The sequence below is a fragment of the Macaca nemestrina genome, chromosome X, assembly GCF_043159975.1.
Source record: "Macaca nemestrina isolate mMacNem1 chromosome X, mMacNem.hap1, whole genome shotgun sequence".
NCBI classification, from domain to species: Eukaryota; Metazoa; Chordata; class Mammalia; order Primates; family Cercopithecidae; genus Macaca; species Macaca nemestrina.
In genome coordinates, this window is record NC_092145.1 from 43,852,457 (window position 1) to 43,872,204 (window position 19,748).

The following is a 19,748-nucleotide window of genomic DNA, read 5'->3' on the forward strand; positions in this document are numbered from 1 at the left end:
TCCTTGAAATCCTTGCCTTACCAGCATATTCCAGTACCTTCTTTCTCAAACTGAGGAATATGCTGGCACTTCTCAAACTAGAGTAGTATGCTCAAGAAAGTACAGGATAAACATAGTGTATTTTCCTAGATGATTAAATTTACTTGAATATTTAGACAAGGAGAACATAGATAGTTTAAATGATAATTTTAAACATAGCTTATATGATAATAAACATATAGAATAGAATGCAAATTTATGCATTTTATGATCAAGCATGAGATTTCAGAGAAATTTTGCACTTGTGGTAGGGCCTTTTTGGGTCACCCAGACTTCCCCAGGGATACGTGTTGACTCTCCTCTGCCATTCGGGACTTTTGGATGAAAAAGTTCAAAGATCATGGTGTAGTAGAAAGATGAGGGACTTTGAAATCATAATGACCTGGGTTTTCACCTTAGCTTTGATCTATATTTTCTGGATTACCTTAAGAAGGTCAATTTATTTCTCTGAGGCTCAGTTTTCACCTATAAAAGAGGGAAAATTATAAAAAGGGGGTTAGATGAGAAAATCTCTCTAAAGCATATGCTACAGATGTTCAACAAATCTTAATGTTGTTGCTTGAAATTGGTAGATATCAATAGATGATGAGGCTATGTGAATCTAACCAGAGGTTTCACCATGGATAATTTACCTTTTCTTACCTAATTAGAAAAAATAAGCCTTATTTAACATAATATTAAATTCGAGTTTCCAGGAAGACATGATAAATGACCAACAATAGTTGGGAATTCCAAAGCCAGGCCATCATATACAAAATTTACAATGGAAATGCTCCAGAAGAGGTTCCAAGAAATAAAAGGGAGTCAGATTGTGAAAGGGAGTGGGAAGGGAAATTTGTGAAAATGTTTCTTTACCCAGAGCTGTTGCTAGGCCAAGACTCCACTTCACCTTCCAAAACGAGTAGAAGCCTAGTGGGTATTTCACTGGATCACTCACAGAGCTTGACATTTATTCCCTGTGGTAGAAGGGGAGCGAATTGGAACTGTACTCCTTTCTGAGAAAGCTAATGGGGCCCTTGGCAGGAGAACAGGATTGACTGTGTTGAGATTGGCCTTCATTCCCAGAGTTTGTTAGGGCAGGGTATGTTTGATTTTTTCCTAGGAACCAAATGGGGGTCATGCAAGAAAGAGAGCCAGGGTAGGGTCATCCTGAACCCTTTTCAATATGGCCATCTGCAGGGGAGAAAGGACCCCATCAACAGGAAGCTGAAGACAATTTCTGGATTCCCAGAGGCTGAGGAAAGAGTTGTTAACTACCAACCTAAACAAAAATGCATCAACCCAGGCCTCCCAAATTACAGGAGAGGGGTCTTCTGTGATGGAGGTCTTTGAAGAACCCACAGAAGAGCCAAAGACCCAGAGAGTGGGAAGCCATTCCACCAAGGAAGAAATGACCAATCCCTTACCTCTCTTCCCTACTCCTATTTCCACCCTGGTGAGGATCCAAATAGAAACTGGCAAGTGGAGAGAGAAAGAAGAAAATCTATCACTCTTCCTTTTCCAAAGGCATTTAGCCACCACTACAGGTCTTAGCATGGGCTTAGTGGGAAACAAAGCCTCACCATTGAGTGAAGATTGAGAAAGTTGAGTAATATCTTGGATGGAATACATTCTAATTACTAAATCAAGGTTGTGTTTTGTGACTTAGAGTGACCTATGGACGGTCTATTTTTGAAGAAGTGAGCAGAAAATCATGTGCTCTATCCAAACTTCCATCTATGGCTAGGAAAAGGTTACCTCAATGGGGTACATTTTATTGGAACATGGGGAGACAAAATAAAGTTGTGTTTTGATTCTATGATAAATAATACTGTAGAAAATACTGGTTGTACTAACTAATTCATCCCTTCAACAAGCATGTGATTCCTTTCATGCGTCAGACATTGTGCTAGGAATAGGACATACAGTGAAATAAAACATAGTTCTTGCACTCAAATTACTTATGATATATGGCAGGGGTCAGCAAATTTTTCTCTAAAGAGCCAGATAATAAATATTTTAGGCATTAAGGGACACATACAATCTCAATTGCATATTCTACTTATTTTTGTAACTAACCTTTTAAAAATGCAAAAACCATTCTTATTTTGAAGGCTGTACTAAAAGAGGCCATGGGTCAGATTTGGCCTGTGCACTCTAATTGCTGGCTCCTAAATGATCGAAGTAACAAATTTTTATAAACCACCAATTACCATACATTTATTATGATTGAAGATGTGTTTAGGGCACTTGGGGGAGGAGACACAGAAGAGCATTTGCTAATTCTGACTGGGAAATCAGGGTTTCCAGGAAGAGGCAGTGTTGATTTGAAACCTGAAGGATGAGTAAGAATTAATCAGAGTTAGAGGAGGTGAGTGGTAAGCTACCTGTACAGAGGCACCAAAGCTTGAGAGCTTGGTTTACTTAAGAAACTACAAAAAGGGAAAACTGAACCTTAGAAGGTCACACAACTAGTAAGTGATGGAGCCTAACCTCTTAACTCAGGTATGTCTGACTCCAAACCTGTCCTGTTAGCCACTGTTATCATATTCCTGCCCTAGTATTGAAGCTATGTCTAAGGTCTACTTCTAGTATCTACAAATCAGCAGCTCTGCTTGGCTCATTTCTAATTTCCCTGGGGGTAAAAATGACAAAGTTCTAAAAGGGCTTGCAGACCATATTTTTAAATAAGACAGTGAATCAATAATGTTGGGTTGTCTAAATTAGAACTTGAATTTTCCTTTTCAAAAATAACCCCCTGCCCCAATAAAACCTAGTGCACATTGTTCAAATAATCTGCTTGTTTCATCCTTGCAGAAGAGTTTTTTTTTTCTTTTTTTTCTTTTTTTCCTGGTAGCTAAGCTCTGGCACTGCTATAATGTAATTTCTTACCTTCTCATTATAGATGCAGACATTTATAAGGAATGGCAACATCTGGCTTAGACTATATCCTATGATTGATCCAAATACTGTTCCCATCTTCATCATTCACATTGATGACCTTGGGCGAGTGAGTTCACTCAGCACGGATGAACCTGTCAATGTTGTGTACATTGCTTGGTGGATTTTTACTGAGGTAGTATAGTTTAGAAAGCTAGATTAACCATGCAGCAACTACTCTCTGAACAATACTGCCATTAAAGATTGCCATGTACTCTTGGAGTCAGCAAGAATAGGGATTGAAATGAGGAGAAACAGGGAATGAGAATAGCCCAACTCGCTGTTGCTGGACTTCCAGTGGTCACTGGTTCTTAACCATAGTTGTACTTTTCACTCAGGGGGCTCTTTCAAAACACAGAGTATTGGCCCTATCCCAGACCTTCTGCAGAGCTGAGGCCTGAGAATATGTATTTTTAACAAGCTCCCCAGTTTAAGAATCTTAAGAACCACTACCCTGAGGGAACAAATAGACAGGTATCTAATGAACTGACTGTACTAAATAACATACCAGACACTCTTGGACTATGCACAGAAATTCTACTTAAGAAATAAATATACACAAGCCAGGCACGGTGGCTCATGCCTGTAATCCCAGCACTTTGGGAGGCTGAGGTGGGTGGATCATCTGAGATCAGGAGTTCAAGACCAGCCTGGTCAACATTGTGAAACCTTGTCTTTACTGAAAATACAAAAATTAGCTGGGCGTGGTGGTGCACGCCTGTAGTCCCAGCTACTGGAGGCTGAGGCAGGAGAATCGCTTGAACCCAGGAGGTGGAGGTTGCAGAGAGCTGAGAGTGAAACTCTGTTAAACAAAAAAAAAAGGAAAAAGAAAGCATATATTCAAGTTTATTGTTCTAATGTTTCAGTGTGTTACACTGTAAAATGGGTTTTTATTGCCAAATCAGTTTGATGCTATCACAGCAATGAGTATGATGTTATTTAGTGCTCTACTTTCAGAAGAAATAGAAAAAAAAAAGCAAAGTGAGAGTTTAAGTTGTAATTGAAATAAGTTTATGTATTTCAATGAGTTAATGATGGAATACAGATTATATGCATGTATTTCCTCTACATTCCAAGATAGCAAAGGAATACAAAAGATATAATCTCACAACAATGAAGAAAATGGGAAAGAGACCATTGATAAATGAACGTTGGATGAAAGCTAAAAAGTAGATGAAGGAGTGGTAATTGATGAAGCAGAACAGGAGACGCCACAGTTTAGAATACTTTAAGTGTGTTGATACAATGAGAGGAAGTCAGCCTTCCCTGCATAAACGCTAGGGTTGACAAAGAAACCAGGTGAGATATAAGGCAGAAGGGGGAGGATGAAGCCATTTTTACACAGCTAATACTCCCACTGTCCTCCTCAATCTGGTGTACAGAATGCCCTGTAGCCGGCTATATCCTCCATGAGCGCCAAAATATTAGTGTTATTCTTGAAAGAAATTGAGAGATCCAAGAGAAAAATCATCTGTATTTCTGCATTTAGGCAACCCCTGAAAAAATGGCCAACTCCCTACCTATGTATATGAAGCTTCCAATCACTTTTTATTGCACCATTCTTCTACGTAAACAAAATATCAATGATTAGCAAATATTTGAAGAAAACTTCCAACATGAAACAGAATGGTAAACAAACAGAAAAAAAAGAAAAGACAGTTAAGACAGAAAAAAAGAAAAGAGAGACAAAACACTAGAATTAGTATACTTAGATTCAATAAAACATTGCATTCATATAACACAAATAGGATATTTGAAAATATATATTAAGAGGGCAAGAGGGACCTCTTGGAAATAAAAATAGGAGTGCAGAGATCAAATTCAAAGGAAGAGTTGGAAGACAGACTTGAGGAAATATTAAAAAAAAGTAGAACAGAAAGACTAAGAAAGGAAGATAAGACAGAAGGTAATCCTGGAGATCTAACATTTGACTAATAGAAATTTAAGAGAGAGAGAAGAGCTGGGTGCGGTGGCTCAAGCCTGTAATCCCAGCACTTTGGGAGGCCGAGACGGGCAGATCACGAGGTCAGGAGATCGAGACCATCCTGGCTAACACGATGAAACCCCGTCTCTACTAAAAATACAAAAAACTAGCCGGGCGAGGTGGCGGGCGCCTGTAGTCCCAGCTACTCGGGAGGCTGAGGCAGGAGAATGGCGTAAACCCGGAAGGCGGAGCTTGCAGTGAGCTGAGATGCGGCCACTGCACTCCAGCCTGGGCTACAGAGCGAGACTCCGTCTCAAAAAAAAAAAAAAAAAAAAAAAAAAAAAAAGAGAGAGAGAGAGGAAAGGAGAAGGAATTATCAAAGAAACAATACAAGATCATTTTCATGTGAAATGTACATTCATGCGAAAGTACAATTCATGTGACTTGTACATTCATGTGAAATTTCAGAATACAAAGTATAGAGATAACCTAAAGCTTCCAGAGAGAAAAGCAAGCAAACTACAAAGAGATGAAAATGATATTGACATCAGATTTCTCATCGTCAGTCTCACAGGAGACAACATTGGAGCAATACCTTCACAGTTCTGAAGGAAAATGACTTTCTTCAGCACAACATTCTAAAATCAGTTAAACTATCAGTCAAGTGTGAGAATAAAATAAAAGCATTTTCAGATACAAGATGACTCCTGTAATTACTCTGCAACAAATACTTTTAAAGGAAATTGAGGATTTAGTCCAGTGAAAAAGAGGAAATAAACCAAGAAAGAGGAAGACATGAATTCTTGAAAAGAGCACATCCAACCGCGGGAAGCAGTGATGTCGCAGGATGGTAGCTTTAGAGTAAGTCTAAAGAGCAACTGGCCTACAATAGAGCCTGAGGTTGGAGGCCTTGGGAAGTGAATTTCCAGGAAAAAAAGGGGCTTCACCTGTTATGACGAAGACTTTGAAAAGAAACGAACAAACTGAGCATATGACACAGGCAAATAGTGTGGGGTGGGGGGAAAGCTATTAGAATGTCCAGGAAATTTAAAACCTGTACAAAGAAGAAAACATAATTTAATTATTATCCCTGAAGTGAACACTATTGACATGGTCACAAAAGTGTAAACACTGGTGACTATTTTTAACTTTTAAGCTAACTGTAGTTATAGAAATAATGCAATAGAAAAGTACAAATGAAGAAAGTTGGGAGGTAAAAGGAAGAGAAGAGAGCTGAAGGAACATGTAATAAACATTCTACATCCAAGAAATTAAAATTTGAAATAACTGATAGAGGAGTCAACATAACTATATAATTATATTAGATGAATGGAAGAAGGGAGAAGAAATTATTTCAGTAAGACCCAGTGGTCTAGGCATTTTATGTAGAGGTAGTAACTATAAGAAGAAACAACTTTAAACAAGTTAAAGGTGTTGCCCCTGGAGAGCAAGCATATGCACTGTGACATGATGGAGCAGAAGTGTTGTTTTCCATTATAAGTCCTCCTGTATTTTATTATGTTTTGATACTGTGTGTGTATTACTTCAATAAATAATTTGTAACTGTTTAAGAAATTGATCTATTAGGTTTTGTCAGGTTTTTGTCCAATGAAGATGGTTACCATGGATAATGGAATTTAGATCAGAAGAAATCAAGCAATAAGCACTTGTTGAACACTTGTTATGTGCCAAGAACCCTGCCAGGTTCTAAAGGGAGCTCCAAGGCTGTTTAAGACACAGTCTCTGTCCACAAAATACTTTTAAAACTCTAGTTTGGCAAAGCAAACTAATACAAGAACAATTAGAGAATTAAAATACATGGTAAAAGGCTGAACCGTTAGAATGCTAAATTATGCCCAGTAGAAAATATGACAGCGAGAAAATGAAATGAGTTTGGATTGAAATTAGGGAAGGCTTTGGGTAGAGCTAGGGCTTGTTTTTGGCATAAAATGATGGAAAAGATAGGAATAGGTCACGAAAGGAAGAAGCCTTAGAGGAATAAAAGGCAACATGAGCAATGTTGGCCTGGAGAAGAATTTTTTCTACTTAGTTATGTATTATTAGGTAGAAACTTTTATCCTCTCTAATATCACAGAAAAGGTCTTTCTCTTTAAATCTTCCTAATGTAACAACTTTCTCTGAGTGGATTATTTTTTCTTGCTGACAGTGCAGTAAATTTTCTGTCACTTTGCAGAATGGGAACTGCCATTTACTAAATGAGCTCTTCTCTTTTCTGTGCTCCCTTGGTGCCAAGTCTTAATAGTAAGACAGATGGGTTTCCCCCATCGTGCTGCTGCTTCCCATCTCAGGCTGATGAATATCAGACTGAGAGCCTGACCCCTTCATTGTCAAGTAATGTAAAAGCCTTCATCCTTATTTATTGCCATACTTTAATTACTAAGGGGAAGTATCAATTAAGGGACAAAGATTTTAAAAAATCATTTCAACAAAACCAGGATGTCTGAGCAAATTAAAATCTTTTTGCCTTTCTATTTTCTCTTGTTTGGTAGTGGAGGGGAAAAGGTAGTGGGATATTTGGTGTTGTTTAGGTTAAATTTAATTAATAGGAACTCAGAGTAGAATGTTCCATGGAAGAATGCACATGTCAAACACCATGTCATCATAGGAGGTTATCAATTCAAATATTTGGGCTCAATTCAGTGAAAAATTTAGCCAAGTTATTAGACTTTACTGGTCATTCGAGAAACCTTTTATAGATATGAGGGAGTCTGAGCATCACTTTTGAGTGGTTTCCTGGTACTAAACCTGAAGATTTAGAAAGTCATTGACTCCGTAACCCATTTGAGAGAAGGGGTTTGCTCCCCATATATTGTAATGTAATGTGGAAACATCAAGAATACGGCTTGTCCCCAATCCACATTAAAATATTTCTGACTTGTTTCTAACTGCCTGAAATCTAAAATGTTATTCATTCATTCATTCATTCATTCATTCATTCACTGGTGGTAGGATTTTGCATCTCTATAGAGCCTCAGCTAAATTATATCTGCTCCCAGGTCGGATTTTATAGCTTCAATCAGCTTCTAACGTGTTAATATGAATCAGTTTGTCTGATTGTGTGTGTGTGTGTGTGTAATGATTGTTTTCAGGATAACATAAATGTTTTTCTTTTGTTTAAATTTTTAGTTATGAATTCTATAATGTAATTTGCATGTATGAAATCTATTGTATACATGAGAGCATATGCAACATAATGCTTATTGTTTAAAGAATAATAATGAAATGAATACTCATTTACCCAACTACCCAGACTAAAAAAACAGAATTAACCCAAATCCTTGAAGCATCTGGGTGTCCCTTCCTCGTCTCCAGAAGTAACTACTACTCTAAATTTTGTGTTTGTCATTCCCTTCCTCTTTTTCATGTGTGTATCTCTAAACAATGTTGCTTAGGGTTTATGCATGTTTTGGATCTTTACATACATGGATCCACACTGTGTATATTTTTCTGAAACTCTTCTCAACATTATGTTTGAGATTCATCCATGTTGACATGTAAGGCTATAATTCATCTGTTTTAATGCCTAACTATTCTATTGTACAGATATACTATAATTTATCCATTCTATCAGATGCTTACTTTGGGTGAGAAGGCTTTTTAACAAGATAATACATGCTTATGATTAAAAAAAACCTGAATCAACATGTAAATATATAAAGAGAACATCCTCTCCACTCTTCCCCCTCACCTCTACAGAAGTAACCACTGTTAATAGTTTAGTCTCTAGATTTTCTCTATGAACATACAAGTATATTTGTGTAGATATAAAAATAGGATTACACACACATTGTTCTACATTTTTTTCATTCAACCACATTATATGGACAGCTTTCTATGTCATGACATATATATTTATCTTGTTTTTTAAAATGTTTTTCATTCATTCCTTAGCATGTATGTACCTTAATTGATTTAATAAATATCCCCTTGATGAACACTAGGTCGCTCCTCAATAGTAAAATAAATTGCTATTATAATAAGGTTGCAATGTTTGTCCTTATACATATAGATGTCTGCACAGAAAAGTAGAATTATTGGGTTGAAGATATTCAAGTTTAAAAATTTTATTGATACAACCAATTGCCTTCCAAAAAGGGGTCACTAATTTACACTGTATGGGAACAATCCTTTTCCTCATGCTCCCTCCGGTGATGGATAAGAGCTGACTCAATGCTTTTTGTTTCTGATTATAAGAAGACAATATTTCATTTATAGATACATTTGGAAAAAACAAAAAAGATTACTAAGGAATAACCAAAATAGCTTTTATTCCCATTAATCAGCAAGAACTATCATTACTCTTTTGGTGTAGTTAATTTCTACTCTTTTTTCTTTTGTATATTGACAACCTTTAACATTCAAGGGAGATATGTCCTGAGACATTGACAACTCCCCAAAGTCTTGAATATGTCTACAACATATTTCCTTCACAAAACACAGTTTCTGCACTGACTGTATTCCTCTCACTGAAGTTTTCTAATCACTTCTACTTATCTCCATATATAACATACAGTGAACTTGTTTATATCAAAGATCCATGCCATCATCAAATCCAAACAACTCTACTTTGTTATTTATTTAAAACTTCCATCACTGGAAATTGTATTTGTTTTTTTTAAGGCTACTTTACAAAAAATGGAAAATCATGCCTGTTTGTTTTCATTCTATTTTTTTCATTCATTTGTCTTTGAATGCTCACATGTTTTCTGGTATAATATGACACTATAATTCTAAGTTATTCCAGATTTCTCTATTCTTTCATGTATTTGGGATACATTTTTCAAAATTCCTAGGCCTGAGGTAATAGAACTATTATTTATTGCCCTAATAACCTCTCAGAATATATGAGTCATCCCTGTGTTATCTAATACAAAAATAGATTTTTAAAGTGCCAAGTATTTTTTTCATTTTTAGGATTGGGTCTACTGTGCAAAACTGATCATGTTACTTTTCTAACTTAATTGTCCTTTTTAAATGTTTTCACCAAAATGGTATCATACTAGACATATTATTATATAATTTGCTTTTTCATTTGATAATTCCTGTAGTCATCTTTTCTATTTAATATATATTTACCTCATTTTTTAAGTAGGTAGATAGTATTCTATAAAATGATGTCTCATAATTTACTCAAGTATTACCCTATTGATGAACATTTAGTTAGGTTTTTTTTTTTTTTTCTGTTCTTTGCTTACTGTAAACAATACTCTTTGGGTTGCCAACTTGTTTCCGGTCATCTGCGACTTTACTGGTTTAAGCACTGAAAGTCGCATTCTGAGGAAATTCTTCAGTCTTGGGAAAACTGGGACAGCTGGTCACTCTACTCTAACATCTTCCTACATCTGTTTTTATCACCTGGTAATTTATATCTGTCACATCCATTCCCAGAAGTGGGATTGTCAGGTCACCTGACTGCTTTCCTACATGACACTTTTTGTAGGAAGTCCTATTGCAATGCGACTCAGGTAATTTATAGAGTGGGAGATGTGGAGAGGGAGTCACAAAGTAGAGATCTTGTCCATATTAGAAGCCATAAGTAAAGTATTTTAGCATTATGCCATTTGAGCAGAAGAGGAGAGAATCATAGAAAGGGCATGAAGATTGCTGAATGGGTAAAGAAAAACGCAGAAGGGCCCAAAGACAAATTTCACCTTTGTATTTTTACCTAGAATCAGTCCTGCTATGTAGACCCTCTATGCAGTTTAAGGACATAGCACTGAGTTGAAAATTTGGAAACCTGTCTTGTTTAATATGGTTGTGTCTCAATTTTTAAAATTCACATAGGAAGGATTAAAGATTTGCCCCTTTCTTATAACTTGGGTGTGTTAGAAGGCTAAGTTCCAGTGTTTATAAAAGTACCATGAACTACTTAAATTATAAGGGTTATACAAATAGGAAATACTTGTCCCAGTATCCACAGATATCTTCTTGACTTGTTCACAGATGCTGGGTTATATTAGCATCACTTAATTAATATTGAGCAAACAAGGTTTCAATAGGCCTATTTAATAGATATACGTACAGCTTCTTCTGCCATCTGAGGTAGTGCATTTCAGAGATAAGATTCTCAATAGTGGCTGAGTGCCATGGCTCATATTTGTAATCTCAACACTTTTGGAGGCTGAGGCAGGAGAATGGTTTGAGACCAGGAGTTTGAGACCAGCCTGGACAAAATAGCAAGACCCTATCTCTACAAAAATAAAATAAAGTAAATTAGCCGGGCTTGGTGGCACGTGTCTGTAGTTCCACCTACATGGGGGCTGAGGTGGGAGGACCCCTTGAGTCCAGGAGTTCAAGGCTGCAGTGAATCATGATCATGTCACTGTATTACAGCCTGGGAGATGAGCAAGACCCCAACTCAAAAAGAAAAAAAAAAAAGAAAGATTCTCAATATTGTTTGCTTTTAGTTAGGCAGCAATTAAGGAAGAAAGAACATGTGCTTTCCAGGACCTTGTACTCATCCGTCACTTTTAAAATAGTTTCAAGGAGATTTGTTAGGTAGTGCTGGCTGAATTACTGGGTTTCCTTTGATTATTGCCAACGTATTTCCTGTAAGTCCTGAAGAGGGAGCGGGTAAGGGTTAGAGAGAAACAGTCCAGGGCTATTTATTTCTTATAATCTTCTTAGATCAACTCTTTAGAAATTGTTAGCTTTGGAATACCAGAAAAGAACAGCAAATAATTCACCAAACTGTTGTGTAATAACCAAAGACTAAAAAAGTGCCTTTGAGTTACCTATTTGACAATGAGGTAGAACTACAAAAGGCCTTGCAAACTAAAGTCCCAAACCACAGGACAGTCTCTATGGTAAGGGGTCAGGTAGCCTAGTAAAAATAAAAATTTAGGGACTCTGAATTTGGGACCTATTTCTGCTGAGCAACTGTGGCACCTCAGCCACTGGACATCAGTTTCTCATCTGTTAGATGTACTTAGTACAGGTTGAGCATCCCGAATCTGAAAATCCAAAATCTGAAATGCTCCAGAATCCAAAACTTTTAGATTGCCAACCTGATACCATAAGTGGAAAATTCTACACATGCATACTTAAAACTTTATTTCATGCACAAAATTATTTAAAATACTGCATAAAATTACCCACAGGTTATGTGCATAAGGTATATATGAAACCTAAATGAATTTCATGCTTATATTTCGTTCCCATCCTCAGGATATCTTGTTATATATGTGACTATTCCAAGTACAATAAAATCCAAAATCAGATACATTTCTGCTCCCACCCATTTCAGATAAGTAATACTTAACCTGTATCATTGTGTCTGGAGATGCGGTATCAGATGGGAGTGCAGGCCACAGAACCAAAATGCACGGTTCTGAATCTTGGCTGTGTCACTGATTTGCTGTGTTACTTGGACAAGTAAATTAATCCTCAACTACAGCTTGCTTGCTTGCTTTCTCTCTCTCTCTCTCTCTCTTTCTTTCTTTCTTTCTTTCTTTCTTTCTTTCTTTTTTTCTTTCTTTCTTTCTTTCTTTTTCTTTTCTTTCACAGGGTCTCAATACATTGCCTAGGCTGGTCTTGAACTCCTGGGTTCAAGTAATTCTGCTTTTTCAGCTTCCCAAAACACTGCAATTACAGGCACGGTCCACCACACTCAGTTATTTCCCTTTTTCTCCCCTTGAGAATTAGTTTCTTAATCTGTCAAATATAGTTAATAATGGTATTGGCTCCCAAGGATTGTTGAAGGATCATTATGAGATAATTAATGAGAAGTGCTTAGAACTGTGTCTTGCACCTTTTTCCATCAACATAGGTGAAGCTTGAAATCACAGGGTCAGGATTCAGCCAGCCTGTATCCAAATCCTGATTCTGCCAATAAATGACCTTGGAAAATTATTTTACCTCTCGGTGCCTCAGTATTTTCATTTATAAAATTGGAATAGTAATTGTAATAGCCTAAGAGGGTTATTTCCTGAAACAATCCATATAAAGGCTTAGAACAGTGCAGGGCACACAGTATTTAATAATAATTATTATTATTACCTAAGAGTCTTGATGTAGGCCAAGCTTATATTTAGGGCTTTTCTTTTTCTGACCTCACTCATCCCTACTCTTTGGTGTTAGCCTTTTTCTATGGCCCAATATCTTCATCACTGTTTCTTTTTTCCTTTTGTTTATAACAAAACCTGTTTCCAGATTCTTCTTTAATGCTCCATAAAAGTTTGATTGTCATTGAGGCTTTCAATTTAGCTGATCTGCAAGCTGGAACTAAAGGGAATTTCAGATTTCAGATTGAGGATGAAGACTGTGAAGCTTTTAGAAGGAAATTACACCACTTGGAATTTAACCTCATAGGCACTGTTTAGTATTCCATAGTTATTAGATAAAAACATGAACTATTAATTCATGCAAAAATCCAAAACTATCAAGTATATGCCAAACACTCAAGGGACAAGACTCTTCATTACCCACCAGCCTTTGCTGACAACTCATAATCATGGATTACAGATACTATTAAATTCATGCTTCCTGTGTGCTGAGCTCTTCATCATTTCAGTGTTCCATTACGATAATCCAATGTGGTAGACAACTCCATTTTACAGTTTAAAAAAATAGATAAATACTTCAAGAATCTTAAGTAATTTGCACCAACTTCACATAGTGAGCTTCCACAAATGATAAAGCCAAGATTTAAGCTCAGATTTATCAAATTTCAAACACCCCAATCTTTTTACTTCACCACATTAAAAGAATTTTTATTCTCAGAACACAGTGTCACTGAGTACAAATCACTTTGGGAACTCAGAGGCTTGTCTGGTAGCCTGGCTGAAGAAGCAGCAGAGACTGCTAAACATTTTTCTTATTATTGCATCTCCCCATACAGTCTCTTCTGCTATTCAGCCAAGAGGACTGTAGTGGTGAATACCTTGATATTCATTTTAGAACTTATGTTCCCAACGTCCCAACTGAGCCCAGATATTAGACTAAACTGATTCAAAGTGCTTATTTTAGAAGTTTGATGTTTGCAAGGATATGTCTGAAATAATGAAAGAAGGGAATCCAGTTGATGACTGGGTAGGTTGCTCTTCCCTTGAGCCCTACCAGACTGAAATAAGAGCCAGATCAAGATGGTGTTCCTCCCAACAACTGTGTGTTGGAAATATGTGGCTACTCATCTAACTTCACTTCTATGTTTGAGCCCAGACACCAGTTGATTATGAAGCTAGCTGATAAGATGGGAAAAGCTATGCTCCACACATTTTCCTAAAATCCCTTCTTTTCCATGAAGATAGGAAGAACAGATTTTGAGGAATAGGTAATAGACATAAGCATATATTTTAGTGGTGGTTGGCTAATGTTTTCTAAGGAGTATACTGGAAACTTTCCATAATACTTTTTTTAGATTTCAGAGGTACATCTTAAGGAGGGCTTTCTGTGCTTGCAATACAAACATTCCATTGGATGAAGCACAGATAGCCTTTTTTTTTCAAACAGGATCTCACTCTGTTACTCCAGGCTGTAGTGCAGTGGCATGATATTGACTCACTGCAATCTCCACCTCCAAGATTCAAGTGATTCTCCTGCCTCAGCCTCCTGAGTAGCTGGGACTACAGGCATGCACCACCCCTCCTGACTAATTTTTGTATTTGCAGTAGAGACGGGATTTTGCCATTTTGGCCAGACTGGTCTCCAATTCCTGACCTCAAGTGATCCGCCCACCTCGGCCTCCCAAAGTTCTGGGATTACAGGCATGAACCACTGTACCTGGCCTACTCTTTTGTTAAATATAATACTGGTTCGTGGTGTATTAAGTCTTTGGAGGACTTTTTGACTCAATCAATGCATGTTTTATCTGTGGTGAATAAGAAAAAAGAATGACTGTTTACCTTTTCCCCAAATAATATAATGGGATGAGGACCACTTTGAACAAAGAGACATGAGGGCTGGGAGATTCTATGTTTTGAACAAAAATGAACTAACATCTGCCCCCAGACCACAAATTGTTCACAATATAGTGGAAGAGACAATTATATAAACAGTCTTCATACAAAACAGAATGAAATGCATGCTAGACAGATTTACCAGTGCTAAGCAAAGTGCTGTGAAAATATAGAGGAAAGTTAAGTTAGTTCTGCCTGAAGAAATTAGGGATGGCTTCACACAAGAGTTAGCTATTCATGTGGGCCTTGGAAAATGAGTCCAGTTTGGTAAAGAAGATGCAGGAAGAATATTCCAGGCTGAGGGAATCTCATAATCAAAGGTACAAATATGTGGAAGCAAATGCCACCTTTTGTTTGTTTTTTCCCTTTGACAATAGTGAGATACAGCTATGTGGTTGGAGTATATAGTATGTGCAGTCACCTGGGCAGGCTGGTGAATCTGAGTGTGGAAGTGGGAGTTAAGTACTGAACTGCAGTGATGCTTACAACTCTATTCCTGGACTTTGCTTTGGAACCTACTGGGGGAGAACATGCTGGAGTAGTTGGTGATCCTCCTGTTTCCAGAATTGGCTCTTACACTTGGAAAAGTTGGGAATTAGGGGGCCAGCAGTTATCTTATGTAATATCTAGTTTTGCCATAGAATAAACTCTTGCTTATGCAGGAAATCATTAGTCAATTGAATATACAAATGGATCTAAAATTAAGTTTTATCTCGTTATTTCAATTTCTTCCCTTACCTGACTCTTTCTGTAACTGTTTAAATGATAAATGCATTTGTCTTTTATTTACAGTGCATCCCTCTACACATTTCAGGTGAAGGTAAAGGACCGAATGATGTCCCTGAGGGTAAATAAGGATTCTGGAAACCCACAAAATGAATATGATAGTTTACTAATGAATTAAAGGGCCTAGGTGCAGTATCCAACACATTTCTATGTCAGACAGACAAGAAGCACAGCTCAAATAATACCTCTGATCATCTTCCAAACAGTTTAGGAGACATGACAATTATCCCTGTACATGGATTATGTGTAAGATTCTTTAAATATTTTTTCTTGGTATAAAACTTAATGTTAAGATTTGTTAATAAAGCTAAAGTGTTTTTTAGATTGGCTGAATTTATTAGTGCCAATAATTAGTACTTAAATATTTCAAAGTATGTTACTTGCGGAGTATTTAAATGAAGGGGCTACTTACTTATAGCAGTGTTGTAGTTTGGACTAAAATACATGTCAAATATATAGACAGATGTATTCATTGTTTTTCTAACATGCTAATATAATTGAACTCATTCTTTACGATCCAAAAAAAGCAATGAATGAGAATTTAGGCAATTTTTCTTGTAAATTGTAAATAGTAAATAGTGGAGTCCTATCTTACTTGGGGGTTGGGTTCTTAGCTCAGTTGATAAGGCAAAAATCACTGTGGCAGAGACTACTAATTGCCTACCCAATATCTACTTTTCTCTTCCTCATTAATGGCAGGACCTGACCCTGTTGTGTGTGTGTGTGTGTGGTTTTTTTTTTTTTTTTTTTCTGGATAGTAATGTGCTTATCAAAATCTATATTTCTGAGCTAGAAATGGTTAATGGAATCTAAGTGGACCTTATTAGGAGGGACTTGCAGGAAAGCTATTGAAAATTGAACAGAATGCTGGTGAATGCCCTTATTGCCCCTCATATTTCCTGCTTGGAATGCAAAATTGATGACTAGAGCTCTAGCAGCCATCATGGACCATGAAGTGACTTTGAGGATGGCAGTTAGCACTAAGGATGGTGAAGCAGAAAGATAGGAACTTGAGTCTCTGATAACATTTGAAACCATTACATCATCCCTGTACTTACTTCATATGAGGGAATAAGTTCTTATTTTTCAAATGTTGTGGTTGGGTCTCTGTTATTAGTGACCAAATGCATCTCCTGATATAATTGTGTATAATCAAAATTACATTCAAAAATAATTTAGGAAGGTGCCATGTTAGAGAGCAACATATCTCCCAATAAGTCAGTTTTCCCTTCAGTATTGGAACACCTTACTATTTCTATGTTTGAGCACTGGATTTACATATAACACTGTCACATGATACTGGAAAATACTTGAAAAAACAAGAGTCACATTTTTTCATACCTCCATTCACTCTGGGTGCAGGCACATTGAATGGGATAGGATAGGTTGCCAAATTTAGTAAACAAAATGAAACGGGAAGCCCAGTTAAACTTGAATATTGGATAAACAACCAATACTTTTTTAGTATAAAAATGTAATAATTATATTTTAAATTTTTTTGATTTTTTTAATCTGAAATTCAAATTAACTTTGTTTCCTATATTTTATTTAACAACTCTAGATGGGGGAAAGAATCGCCAATGCTGTTTAAATGATCATTTTTCTCTCTTTCTCTATTTTTGTTATTTCTTCCTTTCTTCTTCTTCTTTCTATTTCATATCATATAGTTAAATTTGTGTAAGTTAAAAATGTATCTAAGGCTCAGCCAATTAAGTTCCAATGCAGATGAAGGGAGAAAATGCCAGAATACAAACATTTTGATTCCTTTTTATGTAATTTTCAAAACAAGGCAAAATTATTCAATGCATCTTTTAGGAAATCACACATAGGCAGCAAAAATTATAAACAAAAGTGAGGGAATAATTAGCATAATATACAGGGTTGTAGTTACCCCTGGGAATTTAGAGTTGCTATAGAGGGTACACCAAGGACCTCTAAGGTATTGATAATATACTACTTTTTAACCTGAGTGATAGATACAGAAATGGTTGCTTTATTTTTTACTATTAATCTTTTTTTTTTTTTTTTTTTTTTTTTTTTTTGAGACGGAGTCTCACGCTGTTGCCCAGGCTGGAGTGCAGTGGCGCGATCTCGGCTCACTGCAAGCTCCGCCTCCCGGGTTCCCGCCATTCTCCTGCCTCAGCCTCCTGAGTAGCTGGGACTACAGGCGCCCGCCACCGCGCCCGGCTAATTTTTTGTATTTTTAGTAGAGACGGGGTTTCACTGTGGTCTCGATCTCCTGACCTTGTGATCCGCCCGCCTCGGCCTCCCAAAGTGCTGGGATTACAGGCTTGAGCCACCGCGCCCGGCCTTTACTATTAATCTTTAAACTATAGGCAGGCTTAATCTTTCTTTGTAAATGACATATTTCACAGTAAAAAAAAAAACTATGCTTTTATAACCACACTTAATCTTATGCTAATAGTTATTCCCTGTTTGTGGACTATCTGCCCAAGTTCAGTCTTTGACTGAGACACATTTTTTTTTCTAACTAAATGAAAATGAAAATTTAAAATTATCTTTATTGCTATTTAATGTTTAAATCAAACTTTTGTCTTCTTGTTCAGGTGTGTTTGCCAATTCATAGATGGGCAAGTTTTCATAAATAGATATTCTTGTTTTACGTAAAGTAGCAATATAAATCACCTAATGTGCCTTATATTTAACACATAATAGCTGTGTGACAGGCACCAACTGGATAGATGCCATTTGTTAAGTGGCTGTGATGTATATCAATCTCTGCGGTTAAATCAGAGGTGGCTTATGCAAAATTGCATTTGCACCATTCAACCTTGAAATTGGCCATTAGGCACAGGAAGTAATATATCAAACTTCAGTGATTACATCACATTTAGGGGAAAACATAAACAGTATCCAACAGACAGACCTAGAAGATTAAGTCCTTGACTCGATCTTTTAGTGGGATCAGATAAAATGTACTTTACTTTAGGCTGAGGCCTCAGGAAGTATACTCTAGGAGCATAATAATGAAGCCTTCTATGTGAGCAGATCACTCAACTGCTCGAAACGCCAGTTTCCTCTTCTGTAAATATAAAGGACTTAATGAAGTGATATCTAAAGTCACTTTGATGCCAGCATGTTTGGTTCCATAACTGGAATAACACTTTCCATTTATCAAAGTTTCTTGGCATATGATATTTCATTTGACTTCCCACTAACTCTCTGAGGTAGTTAGGGCAAGGTATTGTTATCCCCAGTTTAAGGATGAGAAAACCAAGGCTCAGAGGGTGTGGTGACCCCAAGGCATACAATTTAATTGAATACATTTACCAAGAGGACAAAATACAGGTTCCAGAGACAGATTTTATATTGAAAGTATTGTATAACACTTGATATATAACAGAAGTAATATTGCAAAACTGTAGGGCAAGCTTGGAATATTTAATAAACACTGCTGAAACAAAAGATTGTCCATATGGAAAAAGTGAAATTAGATCTCTACTTCACACTCTATACAGTGATCAATTCCAGATGGTTTAGGGGCTTAAGTGTAATAGACAAAACTTTTAGAATAAAGTATAGGAGAATATTTTTGTAATCTTGCAGCAGGGAATGATTTCATCCACAAAGCAAAATATGTAAACTATAAAAAGGAAAATATTAACAAATATCATAAAAACCAAGTGAATGGATTAAGAAATGAAGGCTTAAGTGTATTATTTGAAGTTTATACAACTAATATAAAAACTAAAAGCTATAATAGAAATTTCAAGGGGAGAAAAAAGAGAGGTAGGATTAATGAATTAGGGTCTTGGTCACCTCATGAGAGAGGATGAGGGAGCCAAATCTATCATCTTTTTTAGTGGGAAGTCTCAGTACAGATTAAAATTGATAAACTGAGAACTAGAGGCTCTAGTTAATCAAAAGTATGAAAAAACAGAAAATTCAAATGTCTAAAGGGATTTTTCTGGGAGCAAGGGGCAGGAAGGGAGCATTTTACTTGTCATTTTGTACCATTCTGTAGTGCTTAAATTTTTATTTCCTATGTATTTCCCATATACTTTTTAAAAAATTTAATTAAATGAGCAGGAAGAACAAATATGACAAAGTTGGATGCTTTGACCTCATTTTCTAACCAGAACTTTCTATGTTACATGAGAGGATCAGGTTGGCAGGTCAAATCTTAACCATTGCATCTGTTA